The 6,368-nt window shown below is 38.6% G+C and overlaps 1 pseudogene; it reads right to left on the bottom strand.

Annotated features, from left to right (window-relative positions):
- Window positions 1-2,657: 2,657 nt before the first annotated feature.
- LOC121138063 lies at window positions 2,658-3,814 on the bottom strand (annotated as a pseudogene).
- Between the last annotated feature and the right edge of the window lie 2,554 nt (window positions 3,815-6,368).

Raw genomic sequence — 6,368 nt, 5'->3', positions numbered from 1 at the left:
AACACTAAATATAATTGAAAAATCCACACAGTATGTATATGGCCATGAGATTGTGTGTGTGTGTGTGTGTGTGTGTGTGTATTTCTCTGTGTGTGGGTGCATGCATGTGTTCAACAGCAGTTACTACTGCATACAGAGACAGAATGTTATGATAATCTCAGAAGCCATAGGTTGGCAAGTAAAATAATACTTATAAGAAGCATCCTATTTGCATTACCTCATACTGTCCTAGAGAATCCCAGAAATATAAAGGATCCTGTCATTGTTATTACTTACTCAGCAGAAGTTGAAGACAAATCCCTCTTGCTAAAGACACTACACACTTTGGGATAATGACATGAGAAATCATGTTCATATTGACCAAGAAGTCTCATCTCTGCTAGATACTTTCATGGTTCCTTTGATGCATGTAAGGTGCTGGAGAAAGAAAGACACCAATAGTCCTACCTGCTGGGAACACTATACTACAACAATGATTTCCATAGGCAGATTTAGTAATGGCTAATATGTCATAAATCCATTGTTGTGGTAACCCACAATATTTTGGCTAGATTTGGGGTTTCCTCCACAGGAATCCTGGTATGGGAAATTAGCTAGGAATACATGCTTGGGGAATATCGATGCCACATGAATTTTGCAGAGTGAACATTGTATGAAACAACCCCCTAAATCATATATCTGTACCTCTAAATTATTCCAACATCCAATCTCACCAGAGGAGTTTCTTTGTGCTGTGAAGTTGGTTATCACATTGACTTAAGTGCAGACAATAATTGACTATGTAATGACCTGTGACATGTAGAATATCCATATCATCATCCTCACTCCAAGGATCAGAAAAGGGGATGGAAATATTGGGGAAGAAATTATCAGGGAGGATCAGAGAAAAATAGTATCTGCTGTTTATGAAAAGACCAATGCCCTCATGAATCTATAACATCTTAGATGCCTGCTTAAGACTTGTATATGATCAGGCTTCTAGCCATTCTATCATGAGGGAGAGGTTCATGAGACCCCAGTGATGACTGACAAGTTATGGACAATTCATGTTTTCTAGAGAGACAGGGACAGTTTACCTTAAGGGCATAGGCTCCAGGAGGTCAACCAAGCTCCATTGGATGGCATTATCCCCTACGTTTTTATAGAAAGCAGAAACGGGATATTGTGGTTTAGAGAGAATATAGACTTTCAAGGGACTAGGAATATGATGCTTGATCTAGAGGACATAGCAGGACAAGTAAGTGGTGAACATGAGAAAATGTATTGATATAGAACAATCTCAAAGATTTAATAGAATTTATTTTAAAACTCCACCAATAAACATAATTTTTGTTCAGTATGTACACACAAACAACAATCTGTACACTACAATTAATTGAAAGAAACTCATTTTAAAATAACACTGAATCAGAGATCGGATTAGTTTTTACCCCAGATTTCCATTACCAATTTTCTCTCTTGTATTAGTCCTAATCTGATTTTGAGCAACATCTGATACCATCCATTCTCTGGTGTTTATTGTAATTGTTAATAGAACACAGGGCTTTGTGCTTAGCAGGCCTGCACACTACAACTTAGTTACAATTTATCAACATTACTGTTGTAACCCAATGAATGATAGTTAAAATTAAAAATTTTCTGGTTATTCCTTATTATCTCAAATGTGCCACCGGAATTTCAATCATTCATGAATTTCATTATAATACATGAATCATATTAATGCAGAAATATTAAACTACACAAAAGGGGATGTCCTAAGATATTTATTAAAACAAAAATCTCTTACTTGAACACCTTGAACTACGAGAACCAAAGCCTCAATCACATAGAGATCCACCTGCTTCTGCCTCCCAAATTCTGGGATTAAGGGCGTGCGCCACCACCTTCCAGGTATCATTTGTGATTTCTAACATGCATTGTGTGATATTAAGAAGCAAGTCAGAGCCTGGAAACTGACGTATAATTTATGATGAAAAGTAACAGACACAATGCTGGAAAGCATGCAGCTAGTACTACACTGGAATTGTCTGATCATCTATGGGTATCATTTACCAAATTTAAACACATCGTTAAAATGCCATATTTTGTATTAAAGGACACAAAACTACTCACTAGAACAAGCATGGTTTCTGTAACTCTGATCTCTGGGAATGATCTATGACACTGGACTGTGAGAATGTTTTGGACCCAGTGCTTGTGCTACACTAGGAATATTACCATGGATCCAAAATCATGATTCCCAAACACATGACCTCATAAGAGCTCTATAGGATTGCATGTAATGCAGGCATTTGATTTTCAGTTTTGTCCAAAGCACAGTATAAACAATCTCTAATCCCTTTCTCATTTCGTACATTGCAGATATCTGTAATGAGCATAGAAATGAAGCAATTTACTGTTAGCTGTAGACCCAGCATAGGTAAATGGAAAGTCCAAAGATACTGGGGACTCTGGGCTTGAATTTGAAATTCCTTGCTGTGATCATGATGGCCTGAAAGAAAGTTAAGAGTGATGTGGATCCAAGGAATACTACTCTGGCAAATCTATGAAAATTAAAATAAATTTCCATGCAATATTATCCAGAAACTTTGTCTGACCAAAATAAGTCACTGCCTGTGGGACTCCTTTACAGATAAGAACCAAAAAGTTAGTCCCCATCAGGTCAGGTGTTTGTCCATCAGGAAGTCAGTGTGTTTTGGGTTCTCCACCTCCACATCACGTCACTGGTAGAGAAGTCCTATGACATTCTTTCCTTTGGCTTCAATAAACTGGTTGTAGCCAACCACAGTGAATGTTATATTGGCCTTGATGAGTCTAGTCTGTTCCTTAAAATCTTCATTTTCATCTGTTCATGCATTAAGTAAGTGGTAGATTTTGATGTTATGCTCTTCAATTTCATCCAAAATCCTTTATTTAGTTGCTCACATTCTTCAGTGTGTGTCAGTTTTTGCAATGACATGAATAATATTCACTTTATTGTACATCACTTTCATAAATGTAATATCTACGGTCTTCAATCCATGTCCAAATATTTAGAAGTTGAAGCAACAACATACCCTGTTATCAAAGACATGCTGTCTGTTCCTTCCACTCCCAACATGTAGGTAGCATTAAAACTGCTCATCAATATAGGAGATAATTGTCTTTAAAAAAAATCCCTGCAAGCCGGGCGTTGGTGGCACAAGTCTTTAATCCCAGCACACGGGAGGCAGAGGCAGGCAGATCACTGTGAGTTCGAGGCCAGCCTGGTCTATAGACCAAGTTCTAGGACAGCCTTCAAAGCCACAGAGAAACCCTGTCTCAAAAAACAAAAGAAAAAGCAAAGCGCTGGAGAGATGGCTCACCCGTTAAAGGCTAGTCTCACAACCAAAAAAAAGGATATATATATATATATATATATATATATATATATATATATATATATCCCTGCAGGTGATGGCATCCCCATACTAGGTGTGTCCACTACAGTAACAGAAGCTTGGTGCCCTGCTCTTCAGTCAAAATAGTTGAAGCCTCAATTTGGACATATCTTTCAAATTTCTCTGATACTCCTGGTTTAATTCTTTCTGGATAGCGATCATGGATAAGCCAGGAATAAGCTGTTTATGAGAGTTGATTATCCTAGAGGAGATTCACCAACCACTATCAGTCTGAAATTGAACCACTTTTTCACAGATTTTCAGTGAACTTCATTGGGAGGATTTGCAAATACAACATGCACATGAATTTCTGTATTTAAAAACTGATTTGGTTGTTGTCTGGACACATTTCTTGATTTTTCTTTTTGACAAAATGCCAGGAACTGATCAGCAGCCTACAACACAGACCTGTGCTAATTTTCTACATTTTATGTACAAAAATGTGACATTAGAAGACCCTCATTACTATTACACCACGTTTCAAAGGTAAAATTATCCTTACTTTCCCTTATGCACTACGAAAAAGAAAACCATTAACTTCTTCTGGAATCCAGAGTTAAAAGGGAAGTTGATACCATCAAGAAATGGTGGTAAAATTCTATAAGGAATCACACCATTATCTCACATGCACTGCAGCATGTCACTAAACACTGCCTAAGTTTTCTTCAAAGGAAAGGAAGAGGAGTTGAACGCTAAAACACTATTACAATTTGTTTTAATAAAAAGGATCCAACCCACATTTTTCTGGTACAAAACTACAGCTGCAACCTTAGCAAACAGTCCCAAGAAGTACTCAAGAGTACTTGAAGACAATGTCACATAAAGTTTGCTTTAGTCCTTTTAATGCTGAAGTGTCAGGGGTGAACAGTTCCTCTGTAGGCATTTTGTCTGTTCTGGTATCTCTAGTGAAACAGAAAGACCAGTTCAGGAGGGCAATTACATAGCTTGAAGGAGGCTGTCTTAACTTCTGCAGGCTGGAGGGGAGAAATCAAGACTCACCTATGAAAGTAGATTTCTCTGAGATGGTAAATACTACATAAGGCCTAAGTGATCATAGCAATAGACAGTGTATCTCTGTGTAGGAGGGAATTCCGTATGTATTGATATTAACACAATGATATGATAAAACCTCATCTCCCTTGTGGTCAAAATGAGGAGATAGGCATGACACTGTCAGATGATGGAATTAATGTCAACCCTGAAGGACACCTGATAAAGTTTAATTGGGTATGATCTGAAGAGGGACATATTCAATGCTTGTCTTTGTTCTCTTCTCCTTGGTGTTAGGACCAAAGGGAACCCAGGAGCAATTTTCTTAAAAGAGTAAGGAAGTTTGATTGCAAAATAATAAATAACAGACTTATGATATATTATCTTGAAGGAACAGCAAATTTTACTTTATCAGTCTATTTAAAAAATAGATTTTCCACTTCTACAAAAATGGGAATGTTCTGTCACAATACAGCCTATATAATTAATGAAAATTTAGATTTATACATACATCTGAAGCATAGAAATTGAAGCCATTAATGTAATGGAAGACAACCTAATTCTTGTGTGTGTGTGTGTGTGTGTGTGTTATTTTAACAAAGCTAGCACTTAATATGATGTGAATTGTCAACTTATTCATCATTTTCATGAATTCTGTGCTTTCAGTATTTTTTAATCTATAACTGATTCATGTAAAAACGCAATGACCACCTCTCATGACCACAGTCAAATTTAGTGTTTGTATTTATTGGGTGTTATGACTACATATATAGTAATACTTACACAGAGAAACATCAACTGCATTTTAGACAGAGATTTTAAGGGCGAAAGTACCAGTAGGATTATATCCTTGTCGGCAATTGGCCAGAAGATCTAACGTATGCAAGCCAGGTAACAAAAACTAACCGTAGGCAGCAATGTTGGCATTTTGACTGCCCAGGTTCTAGAATATGTTTGGGAACTGTGCAAGTGACTTTTCATGGAGAGGGTAGAAAAGGGGTGTTAATTTCAGGCTATACAAAACATTGCTCCGGGTAAACCAGGAACACATTTCCAGGCCACCTGTTTGTGCCTGGGCGCTGCCACTGGGGCTTCCATCAAGGAGGCGTCAGGAGCCAAGGTACCCTAGTTTCCTGCTCCACCAGGGAACTAATAATAGATTGGCTGACTGTGATTTGTGTCTACTGCTGTGTTTTCCAGCCAAGTGTCGGGATCCAACACACCCTAGTCCCCTGGTCTACCCACAGGATGAGTAGTGGCAACCAAAGCAACTTGTCTCCTGTTCCACACATGGTTCCAGGTAATCCAGGGCCCATTTCCAGGCTGCCTGCTACTGCTTGGGACTGCCACTTCGGGGCATCCATGCCTGTGGCAGGAACCAAAGCACCCAAGCATCCCAGTCTCCTGCTCCCCACACATAACTAAGACCATCAGGGCCTCTTTCCAGACCACACTCCTGTGCCTGGTGTCTACCACTGGGGCTCCCATCCATCTCAGTGGGATGCAAAGCATCCCAGCATCCTAGTCCATTTCTCCAACCTCGATACCAGGAAGTGGAGATTTTCCAGAACATTGGACTTGCCTACATGCACCAGAAGGAAACCATGGTCCCACACCCATCATGAGAGTAAGGTGCACCTTCTTGAACCAACTGCAAGAATGGATGGGAAGGAGACAATATAAAACAAAAGAAAAACTGATATGACACTGATAGAGTCCAGAGACCCTATAACACAACAACTGGAACACCCTAACACAAAGTAACAGAAGACAATGACAATAAAACAATTTCATGAAAATGATAGAGGCCCTCAAAGAGGATATGAGAAAATCCCTTAAAGAGATGGAAGTAAAAACAATCCAAAAATTGCAAGAAAAATCTCAAACAGTGCAAGGGCTAAAATCTCAAATACAAACAATAAAAAAGACAGTCTGAAGGAATCATGGAAATAGAAAAAC

Source organism: Mesocricetus auratus, unplaced genomic scaffold (assembly GCF_017639785.1).
Source record: "Mesocricetus auratus isolate SY011 unplaced genomic scaffold, BCM_Maur_2.0 contig_11004_pilon_obj, whole genome shotgun sequence".
Taxonomy (NCBI): domain Eukaryota; kingdom Metazoa; phylum Chordata; class Mammalia; order Rodentia; family Cricetidae; genus Mesocricetus; species Mesocricetus auratus.
This window is presented reverse-complemented; position numbering and strand designations above follow the sequence as displayed.